The 16,019-nt window shown below is 45.6% G+C and overlaps 1 protein-coding gene across 20 annotated transcripts in view; it reads right to left on the bottom strand.

The window, feature by feature from the left end:
* The window catches only part of NEDD4L (NEDD4 like E3 ubiquitin protein ligase), a 348,035-nt gene that overhangs the window by 204,107 nt on the left and 127,909 nt on the right, over window positions 1-16,019 (bottom strand). The window contains exon 1 of one of the 20 annotated variants that reach the window (XM_065598813.1): window positions 15,402-15,661. The exons of 17 other annotated variants lie outside the window; for them this stretch is intronic. The gene's annotated coding sequence lies outside the window, so the exon portion shown is untranslated. Of the gene's footprint in view, window positions 1-15,401; window positions 15,662-16,019 lie in introns of those variants that run through there. 2 more of the 20 variants (XM_065598814.1, XM_065598818.1) reach the window with 2 other exon arrangements.

The raw sequence follows: 16,019 nt of genomic DNA, 5'->3' as shown, positions 1-16,019 counted from the left end.
GCAGAAAGAATGGAAGTTGTGGGCTCTTGGCAGCTTTGAAAAAGTATCAGGCAATTTTGAAGTGTCATTTTACCATTTGTGAGTAATTTCTAATAGCAAATAACCTTGGAAAATGTTTTTCTGAGAAGTTCCTAATTATTCAAGCATATCGCAATGGCATTTTAAATTTACCACAAAAAACCTCCTCAGAACAGTTGTATAAACATTTGCATGCAGTACTTCCGTCCAAATGTTATCTCCACATGAAAGGGGATTAGTGGCATTATTGTTGACTGAGGACAGGGATCATACCATATCTCCGTGTGGTGTAAACATGAAAACCATTGCAACTAAATATGAGAAACACGGCAAAGATCAATACCTGAGTATGAGGAACCGTAAAACAATCTGTATTTGGTTATCTCACACACACACACACACACACACACAAATAAAAGTAGTAGTGGTACAGATGCAGCAGAATGACATCCTAATGAATGAAAATTATAGTAACAGAGTCACTTGAATTTTATCCACTTTGTACTGTCTATGTGAGGGACCATAAAATTTTGTTAGTGCTGTATAATCAGTTTGCTTTTACATACACTCAGACACCGACCCTAAAACTGACCAGCCAGAAAGGATGTAAAACAGATGCCAACACTCGTCTAACCGATGTCACTGCCACAAGGAAGGCGACTTTCTACGATAGGTGGGAAAGGGAACAAGAGCCCAAGGGTTCAAAGGGCGGACACGTGAGTCTGGAGAGAACCAGATTGAGGTCCCATTGTGAGACAGGATCCCTAACAGGAGGGAAGAGCCTTTCAAGGACCTTCAGGAACCTGACCAACATTGCGTGTGAGAACACCGATTAACCCTGGATCAGCGGATGAAAAGCCAAGATGGCAGCTAGATGAAACTTGATAGAAAAGAGGGCCAAATTCTGATTCTTCAGGAGCAGATATTCCAAAATGGATTTCAGAGAAGAGTGCGTCAGGGAGACACTACGCTCAGACGCCCAGTAGGAGAACCTCGTCCACTTTGCCAGGTACGTTGCCTTAGTGGAGTAGGTTTTCTACTTTCCAAAAGGACCTGCCACATCTTCCTGGATCAGGCTTGCTCCTCCGGGTTCAACCATGCCGTGAGGTGAAGGGAGGTGAGGTTGGGGTGCAGGAGGCGAGAGAAGGTCTGCACAGTCCGGCAGCGACCACGGGGGGGCTACTGCCAGATCCAATGGCGTGCCGAACCAATGCTGACGCGGCCACGCCGGGGCGATCATAATGACTCAAGCCTTGTCCCTCTTGATTTTTGACAGTACTCTGCTGACGAGTGGGATGGGCGGGAACACGTACATCAGGACTCCTGACCAGGACAGGAGAAAGGAGTCCAAGAGAGTGCCCTTGCCGAAGCCCTGCAGGGAGCAAAACTGATGGCATTTCCTGTTCTGCCCGGTGGCGAATGGGTCTACTCAGAGTTCCCCACCTCTGCAAGAGCATCTGGATCACTTCTGAGTTGAGTGACCACTCGTGGTGAGAGAAGAAGGACCTGCTGAGGTGATCTGCCATCATGTTCCTGAGGCAGGGAAGGTGACAGACCTCCCAGTGTATTGCATGCTGGATGCAGAAATCCCATAGGCAGAGTGCCTCCTGACAGAGGGCTGACGAGCATGCTACCCCCCTTGCCTGTTGATGTAAAACATCAAGGCTGTTTTGTCCATCAGCACTTGAACCACTTGGCCAGATAACTGTGGGAGGAAAACCACCCTGAGCTCTTTGAGGTTTATATGCAACTTCAGCTCCTCTGTGGACCACGTACCTTGCATCCTAAGCCATGATGGTGAGTGTTAACGCTGGTAAGGCAATCTATGTCGGTAGGCCGGTGACTGTACTGAGTCCCAATGGAGACTTTCACAGGATCAGCATCGTACTGAGGGTGAACGGCTACGATGCTCCCGGTACCAGGGTCGCGGGATCGTGTGTGCCTTGGTAGTTCTACGCCATACTACCAGCGACCAACACTTCGAGCCCGCAGAGCAATGTCCGGAATCCAGAGACTGGCGCTGAGGGCTTTGATTAGTAGACAGCCCTACATCCAAGGCGCGGTGGCTCTGAGCAGTCGAGTGCTGGCGAGATGCTCCCTGAGGTGGCGAGCAGAGCCACGTTGATGGGGACCGAGAGGGTGGTCCAAGGGCAGGCTTACCCCTTGATCTGGGAGCTGGTGTGGGCAGCACCGGGAGAGACAAAATATCCTGTGCTGCCTGCAGCACCTTCGGGGTCAACTGAATCTCCGGGTGCCGGACTCCCATGCTGCTGTCTGGGGTGGCAGGCGCATCCTGGGATGGGCTAACCCACTCAACCGAAGCTGGGGTCTGACTCCCACTTGGGGATGATGAGCCGCCCTTCGTGGGTCTAGGCTCTCCTCCCGCCCTCTCATTTCCCTTGCGAGCAGGAGACAACCTCTCCCGGTCTTCCTCTTCTTATTGGCCGGCGTCGTGGAGGTGGATTTTCACCTGTCCCATGACGGTGCTGTGCGTGGAGTCTGATCGCAGCTGCTCTGGTGCAGGTGTCAGCACCGACTCCATAAAGAGAGCTTTAAGTTGGATATCCTGCTCTTTTTTAGTGCAAGGCTTAAAGCTCTTGCAGATGCATCACCTGTCACTAATATGAGACTTTCCTAATCACCTTAAACAACTCGTGTGGGGGTCACTGACCGGCATAGGCTTCCCACAACAGTCGCAGTTCTTAAACCCCAGGGAGCAGGGCATACTCCATCCCAAGGCTAACTCCCATCTGGGGCACTATAACTAACTAAAAACACACTAAGGGAACTAATACTAACTGATATAACTATTTACAATAGAAGGTTCGCAACGAACAGTTCTAAAGGAGGAAAGGTTTGCCCAAGCAAAGGAACGTTCCAGCACCGTCACTGACGGTAAGAAGGAACTGAGGGTCGGGGGAGCCAGTGGCGCCCCTTATAACATGGCATATGCACTCCACTCCAGAGAGCACCAGAGCCAGTCCCCTATGGATACCTGTAGTGGGGTGGATACCCGCTCCTGCCCTGTGGGCCTTGAAACAGCCTAGGAGAGGGCTGTGGCTGGGGCAAGAAGCCTGGGCTAACTGGGGAAAGTACGCTCAGCTGTGGCCATGCCCCAGTCAGGCCCAACTGGCCCCTATAAGAGGCTGTGAGCCAGAAGCCCAGTCTGTCTCCCTCTGCTTGTAGAGGGAGAAAGGCCTGGCTGCAGGGACCTAAGCAAGACACCTAGATAGGGAGCAGGGCTGGGGAAGGGCCTGGGGAGCTGGGAGCTCCGGCCTGGAAAGCCCCAGGCTGCAGGCCTGACTATAGGCCGAATAGGTGCAGGGTTGCAACGGGGCAGCCCATGGGTAGGCAGAGGCAGCAGATCTGAACCCCTTGGCCTGTGATGAGTGGCTTACACTACAGTCTGCCCCAGTGAACGAGGGTTAGATGGAGACTGGGCAGTAGCCAAGACGGAGGCAAAGTGGGGATAGTGGGTGGGGGTTCCCCTGGGAGGGGGAGACCCAGAACTGTAGGGGTACTACCAGGGGGCAGCACCCAGTTAAAGGGGCGCTGGGGTCTTGGGAGGGACATGGGGGCCCAGCAGTGGCAGCGAAACACCGGCCTGAAGAGGGTGCCCCAAAGGCTGGATGCTAATTCCTGAGGACAACCAGCAAGAGGCACCGTCAGGTCAGTCTGCGCACACTTACAATACCAATGAGGGAAAAACTTCCGGCACTGGTGCATGGGGTGAGCACACACACCTAACATGGAATGGACATGAGCAAACATTTGAAGAAGAATATCTTTTATTAGACGGGAAGTTGGTGAAAGAGACAAGTTTTTGAGCTACACAGAGCTCTTCTTTAAAACAAAAATGTTTAATACACGATACTGAACTATATCACTTTGAAAATTTTCAAAGACAAAAAGTTCTACTGCACTGTTATGCAATGGTATTCAAGAGCACAGCTACTATTTACTAGCTCATATTGTAAAGTAAAAGCCTCCCCAAAATAGGGTTACCATATCTCATAAATAAAAAAAGAGGACCCTCCACGGGCCATGGCCCCGCCCATTTCCCCACCCCTAGCCCCGCCCCAACTCCGCCCCTTCCCCACCCTAACTCCGCTCCCTCCCACTCCCAGCCAGGGGGAAAGGGCTGCCCCAGTGCTACCAGCTTCAGGGTTTGCCGGGCAGCCCCCAGACCCTGCGCCCCTGGCCGGCGCTTCCCCAGCGCAGCTGGAGCCCGGGAGGGGAAGCGCCCAGCCGGGGGCGCAGGGTCTGGAGGCTGCCCAGCAAACCGTGAAGCCGGTAGCGCTCGGGCTTTGGGCAGCCCCTATGCCTCCGGACCCTGCACCCCCAGCCGGGCACTTCCCCTCCGGGGCTCCGGCGGCTCTGCGTAACTTACACTGTATAAGTTACACAGAGCCGAAGAGGAGCAGAGCCCCCGCAGCTGGAGGCTCTGCTCCTCTTAGGCTCTAAGAGCCGGGCTGCCCCAGCGCTACCGGCTTTGGGCAGCCCCCGTGTCTCCGGACCCTGCGCCGCCGGAGCCCGGGTGGGGAAGTGCCCGGCTGGGGGCGCAGGGTCCGGAGGCAAGGGGGCTGCCCGAAGCCGGTAGCGCTCGGGCAGCCCGGTTCTTAAACAGAGCCTCCAGCGGCTGTGGCTCTGTGTAACTGACACTGTGTCAGTTACACAGAGCCCCGGGGGCTGGAGGCTCCAGCCGCCCCCGCTCTGTTTAAGAGCTGGGCTGCCCAAGCGCTACCGGCTTCGGGCAGCCCCCTTGCCTCCGGACCCTGCGCCCCCAGACGGGCACTTCCCCTCCCGGGCTCCGGCGGCGCAGGGTCTGGAGGCACGGGGCTGCCCGAAGCCGGTAGCGTTCAGGCAGCCCGGATCTTAAACAGAGCCGCCATTTTCCCGTACATGTTCGGCTTTTTGGCAATTCCCCCCGGACGGGGGTTTGAGTGCCGAAAAGCCGGACATGTCCGGGAAAAAGAGGACGTATGGTAACCCTACCCCAAAAGGACTGTTATGGGCAGGGAGTGGTGTTCCCAACACTTCTGTAGTGGGGCACCTGCCCCACTCCTGGAGAATGGGTTAAAAGCAGCCAAGCTAGGCTGATTGGGAAAGCTGCCACAGCTGTGGCCAGCTCAATCAGGGCCCAGCTGGCCCGTATAAGAAGGCTGTGGGCCAGAAGCTGAAGGAGTCTCTCTCTAGCAGTGGACAGAGAAGGACCTAGCTGCCTGGGAGCAGGTTACCAGAGGTAGAGCAGTGCTGGGGAAAGGCAAGGGGAGATGAGGAGCTCCAGCCTGGTAAACCCCCCAGGCTGCAGGCCTTGGTGAAAGCCTATGAAGGTACAGAGGTGCAGCCTGGGAATAGGCAGAGGCAGCTGGTCCTAACCCCTTGCCAATGATGAGTGGCCCTTACAGACTGCAGTCTGCCCCAGTGACTGGGGGCTAGATGATGACTGGCAGTAGCCAATGAGGCAAGGTGGGTTTAGCAGACTGGGGGTTCCCCTGGGAGGAGAGACCCAGAGTGTGGGGATACTGCTGGGGCAGATCCCCGAGGTAAAGGGGTCTGGGAGGGACACAGGGCCAGCGGCAGGTGAGACACCAGCCTGCAGAGGGCGCTCCATATGCTGGACAGCTAATTCCCAAGACGACCAGCAGGAGGCGCTGCACTGGTGAGTCTTTGCTACGCTACAACTTCCCATAAAAGGCCAGCATCCATGATAGCCTCTGACAGTCAAACTCCCCATCACTTGCCTTCATGTGGCAGAGACGTTTTTACTAGAAGTAGGGGTGTGAAAGGCAGGTACCTGGTGCTTCTAGAATAACCAGATTGGTGGGGCCCTTTAGTCTGGGGGTACAGGGGCAGCCTAAGAGGAGGAAAATGTTGATCTCAAACCCCCCCCCATCCACAGATTAAATGAAGCCTGTGGAGAAGGGATAGCTCAGTGGCTTGACCATTGGCCTGCTAAACCCAGAGTTGTGAGTTCAAACCTTGAGGGGGCCACTTTGGGATCTGGGGCAAAATCAGTACCTGGTCCTGCTAGTGAAGGCAGGGGGCTGGACTCTGACCTTTGGGGTCCCTTCCAGTTCTATGAGATAGGTATATCTCCATATATTATTTAAGCCTGGCATTGAGTTGTGGCAACATCAGTACCTCACTGTTGGTGGTTCACCAAGTCTACAGAAACAAGGTGGGAAGAGAGTGGGTGTGTAATTAGTCTAACTGGGGAAAGGCTCTCTTACGGTCGTGTATGAATGTTTTCTTTTTTGTGGCAAGTTACCAAAGGCCAGTAGTCGGTACCAGTTATAAAGAGAGGTGAGACTGGCCTCTCTGCCAGGGATTGCTGCCAATAGTAGGAGGGCATTTCAGCCCCATGCCAGAAGTTTGCCAATCTCAAGCCTGGGAACCTTAGACCAATTGCATTTCTAGAAGCCAGCATGTGAACGGTCCTCAGGAGAGTCAGGGGGATAGGAGGTCAGAGTGAAGAGTCAGATGAAAAGCAGCCAAATAAACCCTGTGACTGTAGGCACTTATGTATTCACATCCTACACACTAAGGCATTGATATTTGTACAAGATAGGCCTTGTGAGACATCACATGAAAGCTACTTATTAATATAATTGCAAAATGTGTGTGTTAATGTTATATGTCAAGTTATGAATTCCCTCTGTATGCTGTTACTAAAACATGTTTAAGGCCAGACAGCCTAGCCTAGGTAAAGATAAGCAGGTCTGTCCTTAACAAAGGATTGTGGATTTACATAAATTTACATATTGGCAGTAAACAAAGCTAAATGGCAGGGGTTATATCCCAATCCTGAACTTAAGAGAGAGAGAGAATAACATGGCTCCAAGAGACCCAGGAGACTGAATCCCCAGGTGGTCGTCTTGACTTGTAAGACAAAAGCATTCCTTTAGGGATATAACAAACAGAGAGAGACTCCACCTTTCTCCCTCATTTTAGGAGACAAAGAAACCAAACCCTCTGATATCTGTGATGGGTTCTGGCAAGTAAAAAGCTGGAAAGGAGACTGTAGGTGAGAGAAACCATCTTGAACAAAGACGATCTTGCTATATTAAGTTTTAGAATTTAGGTGTGTGTGTTCACTTCTATTTGCTTGTAACCACCTCTACCTTTCTCTGGTTTACTTGGTATTACTTAATCCATGCTCTTTTGTTAATAAACTTGTTCTACTTCTACTTTAAACAAATTCAGTGCTGTGTCGGAAAGTGATGTACTGGGTCTTTAATGTTCTTATGGCTGTAATGACCCTTAGCATTAAGGAAGCTGATAAGCAAAATACTTCACTTGCCAATATTGAGAATTGCATTAACGCTAACATTCGGTGCAGCTCATCGTTCCAAGTTGGAGCTATGCTGTGCATCAAAATGAAGGCCGCAGACAGAAATTGGTGAGTTGAGCCCATTTCTGCACAGGTGGCCAGAAAGGAAAGATAAGATTTTCCATAATACACTGTGGAAGTATTCAGATAGCAGCTCAAATTAATGTAGCGCTAAGAACTCTGGGATATCCCCCAGGAGGCATTTCACCTCACACAATGGAGTACAATGATAGTGTGGATGCAGTAACTTGAGTAGGGTTTTGCAGTGTGTGCACTCTTACCTCAATTAGGGCAACTCTAATGGTCACATGTGAGTGTCAATCACTCATCTTTGCACTAAAGAAATACTCTAAAAGTGCCCTCACAATACCCGAGGGGCACATAAGCAAGTATCTCGATTTTATAGATACTTTAATAAAGTTACTTGCCAAAGCAACACAAGTGGCAAATGTAATCAATTAAAGCTCTTTAAGCACATTTCTCAAAATGGTGGTTTTGTCACAGAACAACTCCATGTTTTTATTTAGAGAACTGACAAGAGTTACTGTTGAGAAATAAGAATTGTTCTTGGCAACAAGTATTATAAAGTGCCATTTCTGCCAAACATAACGCTAACATTTGGTACAGCTCATCATTCCAAGTTGGAGCCATTTAAAATTGTACATGATTCTTTCTGAAGTTTTTAAAAACTGAGCCAGATACATGTGCTGGTTGGAATAAAACACTTCTTGAGGCTTAACGATCCTGGTCAGATAGCAACTGATAATTGACACTTCAAGTTTCCTGATAACTACACCTCCTAACAGTTTTGGTAAGGCTAGGAGTACTTGTGGCACCTTAGAGACTAACAAATTTATTAGAGCATAAGCTTTCTCTAATAAATGTGTTAGTCTCTAAGGTGCCACAAGTATTCCTGTTCTTTTTGCGGATACAGACTAACACGGCTGCTACTCTGAAACTTGGTAAGGCTGGTGATGGTCCCATGGAATGACCTGATGCTCTTATCTGTAAACCAATACTCTGATCTGACAGTCTCTCCAAGCAACTTACTTTATCTGTATCAGTTGGTTGCTCAGCACTTATCAAATGGACTGCTGATTTAGTTGCCTAAAATGTGAACATAGGAGCCTAACTTTAAATAATCAGTTTTTTAAAAACTTATTCTAAATACCCTTTTTGGTTATCTAAAAATAACCTAACTAATGAACATTAGTCAGACATCTTCTAGTCACCAAGAGCTTATGTAACTGCAATGTAAAGAATTGTCTAATTACAGTCAGTTACTGGAAACCCTGCCACATCATTTGAGAAATTTGTCATAGAATCTTTGGAGCACATTGAACTTTTCATTGACTCATTTGAACATATAGTGCGTAGGACCAACTGTGATTAAAGGTACCTGGGAGCTGAAGAATGAAGCTAAGTATAAATAAAATGTTTGTACAGATAAAGGGGTATGCGTGGGGTTTTTGTGCTTCTGTTTTTCGTTCTGATTTTTTATTTGGTTGTTTTTAAAGAATAAATCAGTTGTGCTATAATTTATTATCTGATTTGTTTTGTTTTTTTTAGTTCAGTCAATTTATTCCATGGAACTTGTATTTTTTAATATCCGCATTTATAGCGCCAATTCATACATGCAGTTATTCTGTGACAAAACTACAATTAGCAAGCACACATTGCATTAAACAAATAGGAAAAAAGGTGTTGAGCCCATCTGTTTTTCACAGGATTGAATGTCTCCCTATCACTGGGTTTTATTTAATCAAATGAGAATTTCAGAAGTGACTGCAATTCTTATTTAGCATTAATAAAACTCCCCCCAAGTGTATTACCAGGAAAACGCTTTTTATCCTTACATAAAACCCTGTGATAGTCTGTACTCCTCCAAACCAATCTGCATTCATTTAACAATAGTTTCTGTTACCTGGAAAATTAATGTGAAATAGGGTAGTTAACGCTCTGCAAAAGAATCCTATGTCAGCACCTGAGGCACATTCACTCATCTCAGACAACTGTCTTGATCCACATCCATTCATCTATACTGATGCACCATTTGGATTCTATGATCAACTTCCACCTCTGAAGTCACTGCCCTGCCCCTAAGTGCAGTGTGCACCTTAACTGCCACAGAAACTTCTGCGCCCCTTTATTTCCTCTTACAGCTTCTTAATCATCATCCCTCTGTCCAGCAGAAGCCATGTTCTTTCTCTTTCCTATGCTGCTTAAACTGCACCGGAAGTACTATAAAATGAAGAGATGATGGCAAATAATGAGCATACCATGGATGATTCAGTAATTCAAGTTAGCCTGGGACTCTGGAAACCAAAGTTCAATTCTCTGCTTCCCCACAAATTTCCCATGTGATCTGGGGCATGTCATTTCTCGCTGTGCCTCAGCTCCCCATCCGTAAAGCGGGCATAATAATACTTTCCTACCTCAGAGGGGTGTTGTGAGGATAAATACATTAAAGACCATGAAGCATTCCAATACCACAGTAATGGGGGCCAGATAAGTACACTGGCAATTCCTAGATTATAGCACAAAAGAGCAGTTGCCTTGAATGACTAATGTGACTTCCAATAAGGAAGACAAATGACCTTTTCATGACTCAGGTGGAAAAATAATTTTAGGTGGGGGTGGAGAAAAGGTACCCTGTAAATTTGTAGTTCAGCAGGAACAAGGAAGTTAATTTCATCTAATCATTCAATCTGATAAAAGCATACATTACATACACTTGCCATTCTTTCATACCGTTTTGCTGCAATCTGTAGCAAAGGATGGGATATAAAGGTAATTTCAAAACAGCATAAAAGTGTTGACTTACAAGTTAAACATTTTGCTTTGCAAAGTCCTCTGTTGGAGATGTCCACATGATAATTATAAGTCAGCTGACAGCTTTTAAATGATTTCTAACTCTCAGTTCATGATAGGCCAGGAATCACTTTGTCATTATCTAAAAAACGATATGTGTGAGGGTTTAAACCGTTCTCTCGGTCTTTCTCCCAGGGTTTCTTCAGAAAGGTTTGCCTTTCTTTGAACTTTGCCTGCTCTGGAGAGAAAACATGATCTACCCTTGGTGCATACATGCTGCTCTCAGCTTCTTGATGTCTCCAGCCACACCAAGACAGCCTCCTACTTTTGATTACAAGTTCAGCAACTATTCCTCAGAAATCAGATGCCCTTTACCATTGCTTAACATTCTCCAACATGTTTCTCTCAATGCATTTTACTATACCACTTTAACCACCACCACCACTTACAAAGAGACAATAATAGTTTTGATATTTCTTAAAACAGGCAATGACAATTCTTTCATTCTTGACATCCAACCAAATAATAAAGAACAGCGTTTTATCACGTATTCTTTCTTCTCTGTTATGGTATCTTCATATTGTGTTACTACCACCAGAGGGATAATTTTGGGGCTCTTATTAGCCAAAAGTTTACTCAGCTTGTCACCACATTATTATACACTACTTGGAATCACAGAATTTAAAGATTTCTTAAAGTAAATGCTCATGAAATGACTAGTAGTTAACCGCGCTTTACCTCATTGTAATTTTATTGCTAATAAAGGCATTCTCTGCTCAAGGACAGAAAATTGAATTGCAACAAATTTTAATACAAGCATGAAATAATGTTAGGATAAATGTAGATGAGAAAAATACTTCACGTTCTCTGTACCGGAGCAGAGGCACTCTCTTCATGGATAATCCTGAAGCAAACTACAGAAGGAGAGTAAGGAGAGCGAGCAAGCCTCTGCTTTGTACAAAGGGGAGAGAGAGATTTTTCTCCTCGGGTTACACCTCTACCCCAATATAACATGACCAAATATAACACAAATTCAGATATAACGCAGTAAAGCAGTGCTCCGGGGGGAGGGGCTGCGCACTCCGGCAGTTCAAAGCAAGTTCGATGTAATGCGGTTTCACCTATAACGCGGTAAGATTTTTTGGCTCCCGAGGACAGCGTTCTATCGGGGTAGAGGTGTATACATTATATCTGTACTTGACAGTAGTATTGCTGCTTACAAGTTTGCTGCGTAAAAGTTTAATCAAAAGTCTATTGACAAACAGCATTTATTCAATGAACAAGGAGGGGATTTAAAATCAGGTGCTTTTTTGTTGCTGTTTGGGGGGGGGAGCGGAATTTGTAGGAACCATGACAGGCGTTCAGTTATTAGCCTAGCATAGTGGTGGCAGAGGGTGGAAGGGAGTGCATTAGTTGTAAAATGTCTGCAGACAGGATCCCTGCACACAATATCCCAAGTGGATCAACAAAGGCTAATCTCATCGATCGTGAAGTTATTTACACAAACCCAAAGAGAATGCCAAAGCATGCTCAGATTAACAGCATTTTGCATCTTCTAACAAGAATTAGCAGGAACAAACAGAATCCTGTTTAAGAACAGTGTGCAAATGAAACTGTTAGGAGCCTAATTGGAGGGATCTGTAAAAAGAGCAGCAGCAAGAGCTTTGAGATGTCAAATTTTTGAAGCAAGACTTCTCCAGAAGCTCCAGCACATACTCAGTTATTTTCTGTTTATTACAGTTTTGTCAACTCTCACAATACTTGGCATTTTTTTCTTAAAGCCCCAGCTCTTGAAGCGATACAATCTCCGGAGAATGTCAGCTTTCATTTAAAAAGGTCCTGCGGGTTGTGGAGGAAAGTGGAAAATTATGAACCCCCGAGGGTATGTCTACATAGGTGCTCGGAGCACTGTCGCACAGCCTGGGTTGACACACTTGTGCTAGCATACTAAATATAGCAATGTGGACACTCAGGTGATGAAGCTTAGGGAGGGACAAGCCTGAATGTTAAAGCAACATCTACAACAGCTGTTTTTAGCATGCTAATCCAAGCACCACTAGCCTGCATCTGTCAACTCAGGCTGTGAGATTCACTCCCATCAGCCGTCAAGACGTACCCGAAAAGGCTCAGAAGCCAGAAGGGGGGGGGGAACAGAAACCCCAACAATTTATTTAAAATCTCATGATTGCTGGGACCCTATTCATGATAGCTAACATGTGGGGATAGGCAATGGAGTTATTACATTTGTCATGAAACAGTTTACATGGTATCAATAACCTCATGTTATCTTATTCCACTTATAACAAATAGAGGAGGAGTGTGCAGGCACATGTGAGAAAGCAGTAAGACTTATGTCCCCAGAATGTTTTTCTTTCAGTTTATTAAAAAAACTGCAGCCACCTACCCCCCCCAAAATAAAATTTAGTATCACTTGGGATCCAAGTCCTCACATGCCAGGCCCCTCTTATGAAAGGGAATGTCATGTTTCAAAACAGTACTATTATTTCAAAGGAAACTGAGGTCTTGAGCATGACTCCATTGCTATTGAAAGCAAAATGGCAGACATTCCTTTGTGCTACCCAACCCTCTCCAGTGACTATCACAGCACATGTGATTCTGACTAGTGAGAGACCAACTTGCTGCTGGACTTAAAAGTGGAAGCAGAGAAGGATTCTCCTGCTGGGGCAGCCAAGGTTCAGCTCTCCACCTGCTCTTGGCTGGGAGATCTGCCTGGGGATATAATCTGACTGCTGCTCTGATTTAGCCTCTTCCGCCACTTGAACAAAAGGGATTCTGAAGGTCCCTCTCACTCCCTTGCACGGACACGCACACCCCCCTCTCTACAAATCCCTGGGTAACATAACAGTGAATGTTAATATTACACAGCTGATAAGTTCTACCAAGCCTGTTCATAGACTTTTAGTCACTTTTTCTAGAGTTGATCTTTAGGACCCACAAAGCCCACTGCTGTGACTCCTTGCCCTTTGATTTCAGGGATCATACATGTGAACAGAGTACTTCTGCTCATTAAAAAAAATATTTCTACCTCACAGATTGGCCTCTGGGACTTGTGAGATGCGTGGTCAGTCTATTTGGTGGGGGGGGGGGGAAAGAGGGGCATGCACAGGTCCATTTGTGGAAGAAAGATGCCAACACCACTCAACCTGCTTACACATAGCTTCAGTTGCTAGAAGCTCCAGCCAGTTGTCCGCAACTGAGCCTGCTGCTCAGACCCCTCTTCCCTTTGTAGCCAAACTTAAGTGCAAGAGAATCAGAGTGGTATAGTGCAAGAAAGTCCTGCATTCTGACCAGGGCATTGACAGACTCCTCCTTGAGCCTTAGTCAAGTCACTTAACCTTCCTGTGTTGGTTTCCTTCCTCTGTAAAGAGGGTTAGTATTTACCTTCAGTGGGATATCATGATCATTAGACAATGTTTGTAAAGTGCTAGCACAAGTGCTAACATTGAACAGAATGCATATAAAACCTTCCAGAAGCTACAGACAAAGCGATTCTCAGGCTTTAGTTAGTTCATATTGAGAACTGCAGAGAATTACAGCATCATTTCCCAGATCACAGGGCATCATGCCCACTGGGGGATGGAAAGAACCAGCTGAAGCTGGAGCAAGGTAGCAGCGCAAGTTTCCTCCATGCTGTTCTGCTGACATGGTAGGATTCATAGATTCCAAAGCCAGAAGGGACCATTGTGATCATGTTGTCTGTCCTCCAATACAACACAGGCCAAGAACTTCCCCAGAATAATTTCTAGAGCAGATCTTTTAGAAAAACATCCAATCTCGGTTTTAAAATGGACAGTGATGAAGAATTCACCGTGACCCTTGGTCAATTGTTCCAATGGTTGATTATTCTCACTGTTAAAAATTTACATCTTATTTCCAGTCTGAATTTGTCTAGCTTCAATTTCCAGCCATTGGATCATCTTCTATACCTTTATCTGCTAGATCAAAGAGCCCATGTGAGTACTTACAGGCTGGAATCAAGTGACCCCTTAACCTTCCCTTTGTAAGATAAACAAATTGGGCTATTTGAGTGAATCACTGTAAGGCAGGTTTTCTAATCCTTTAATTATTCTTGTGGCTCCTCTCTGAACCATATTGGGTTTTTCAACAGAAGAGAGAACAACTGAAGTCATTTTCCTGAAGTGGGACTCAGCTTTCAAAAGCTTGGGAAATGCTGCCCTAGAGCACTTTAAAATGTTGACAATTATGCACATAACCTGGCACAAGCAACTAAACTACATTTCTCTTACAGGAGATAAGCCATGAGGGAGGCAACAATACCCTCTGCATTCATTTTTATAAACTAACAATCAGTTCAATATTTAAGTGCTCTGAAGAATTTTCAGTGATCCCCTCCAAAATAGTGTCTGCCTGTGCATGGTGATACAATCATGGCAGATAGGAGATGGTTACATCTGGGTGTGGGAGAAAAGCTCTGTTTTGCAAGCTCATCTAAACACATTTAAAGTTATGTTAAAGCCTTTGTTTTTTGTGTAGTCCAGACTGACTGATCAATATTTGCAAAAGACAGAGCTCTATGTTTTGTTAGGAGATTTTTAAATTTAAAAGCAGTAAGGGAACTACACAACAACACACCATTTTCAAGTTAATACTGGTGAACTTCTAAACATCAACACAAAAAACATTTTTAAGAGTGAAATAAAAACTTAGCAGAAAAAGTAAATAATAGCGGTCACGAGACAGTAAAAAAAGCAGCCTTATTGTGACAGGATGCTTATTAAAATTATGATGTTTTGTCACTATAAGCATTTCTTTTGCTTGGCTGTACTGTAGGAAGACACAAAAAGGCACAAAGATTAGTTGTACCTAATGCTTAGGAAATATCACCTCAAACATTTTGCTTATATTTTGCCTATTGCACTTTGTCTTCTCTGTTTAGAGTATAAACTCTTCAGGGTACAGATTGCCTCTCCCTGTGTGTTTATATCACACCAAGCACATTCTGGATCCTTTCAGATAAGAAAAGGCGCACGGTGTTTTCACTGTTATATAAGTCTCAGATACCACTCCGAAAACAAAGCATGACGCTCCTACTGACTGCGCTCAAATAAAAAACCTGAAGAAGAGCTCTGTGTAAGCTCGAAAGCTTGTCTCTCTCACCAACGAAGATGATCCAAGATATTACCTCACCCACCTTGTCTCTCGAATAAAGATACACTTACATTCAGGAGAAAAATATTTCCGACTTTTTTGTCCTTACCTTATTTCTTGCTCACAGTCAGAACCAGCAATGTACCATATCCAAGAGTAGTAAAAGCCTGCAGTATTAATGTAAATCCCAAATCTATTTTACAAGCAGACACACACCTCAGCTTACATTTCCAGACGTTTAGCAAAGCTTTAACATAACTAAGAAGGTATTCAAAGAGCTGCTAGGTATCATGATGATTCATATCAAAGCCAGCTACAAAGAAATGCCTGTGGGTGAAAGAGGAGTTTAAGAAAAACTAAACTCCACCTATAGTGTCTCCACCCTTCCAGGTAGTGCTTTTAAAACCCTCTGCTCCAATAGTCATAACCCGGCTCAGTGTGCTTATGAATTTTGAATATTTATTTGCTATAGTAATGCATGAAGAACACAACAGGTTCAAAAGTCTTTCTAGAAAAAAAGCTAAACAAATTTTAATCTTTACGGTTTTGTTTCTCACTTTGCCCAAATAAAAGCATAAAAATAAATGAAAACGTTTATAAAATATTTTGCTCCAGAATCTTAAAAAACAAAACACCACCACCACCACCACCACCCTCTCTCTCTCTCTCTCTCTCTCACTTACGGGAATGAAAACAAATGATCTTAGCTCAGAACAAAAGTGCATCT

Source organism: Chrysemys picta, chromosome 6 (assembly GCF_011386835.1).
Source record: "Chrysemys picta bellii isolate R12L10 chromosome 6, ASM1138683v2, whole genome shotgun sequence".
NCBI classification, from domain to species: Eukaryota; Metazoa; Chordata; order Testudines; family Emydidae; genus Chrysemys; species Chrysemys picta.
This window is presented reverse-complemented; position numbering and strand designations above follow the sequence as displayed.